The sequence below is a fragment of the Penaeus monodon genome, chromosome 31, assembly GCF_015228065.2.
Source record: "Penaeus monodon isolate SGIC_2016 chromosome 31, NSTDA_Pmon_1, whole genome shotgun sequence".
Classification (NCBI taxonomy): Eukaryota; Metazoa; Arthropoda; class Malacostraca; order Decapoda; family Penaeidae; genus Penaeus; species Penaeus monodon.
In genome coordinates this window covers 25,469,372-25,469,637 of record NC_051416.1, presented here as the reverse complement: position 1 = coordinate 25,469,637, position 266 = coordinate 25,469,372, and the positions used below count along the sequence as shown (strand labels likewise).

Sequence of the window (266 nt, the reverse complement as noted above, 5' to 3'; positions counted from 1 at the left end):
CAGGGCGCTAAAAGGAAGAGTGAATGTTTCAGACACAATTAAATCTTGTGCATTCATTTCGCTGGCCGGCGAGTGTTAACGGTGTGAATTTAGTGTGTTACCAAGAATGTTGCAACGCGGAGGAGCTGCCGTCGATTTAATGCTCCGGAGCAATTATGCTGTAGCTCCTGGGCGCTGCCGCTTATTGCGCTCCGCCAGACGCCGCCGCGCGAGGGATTCCGTCGGTCAGAGGCTGCTTGGACGCGCCGGGGAGGGGGGGGGGGTAA

General features: G+C 56.8%; 1 protein-coding gene across 1 annotated transcript in view; it reads left to right on the top strand.

Annotated features, from left to right (window-relative positions):
* Positions 1-266, top strand: part of LOC119592936 (ran-binding proteins 9/10 homolog) — an 8,686-nt gene that overhangs the window by 2,305 nt on the left and 6,115 nt on the right. The gene's annotated exons all lie outside the window — the stretch shown is intronic.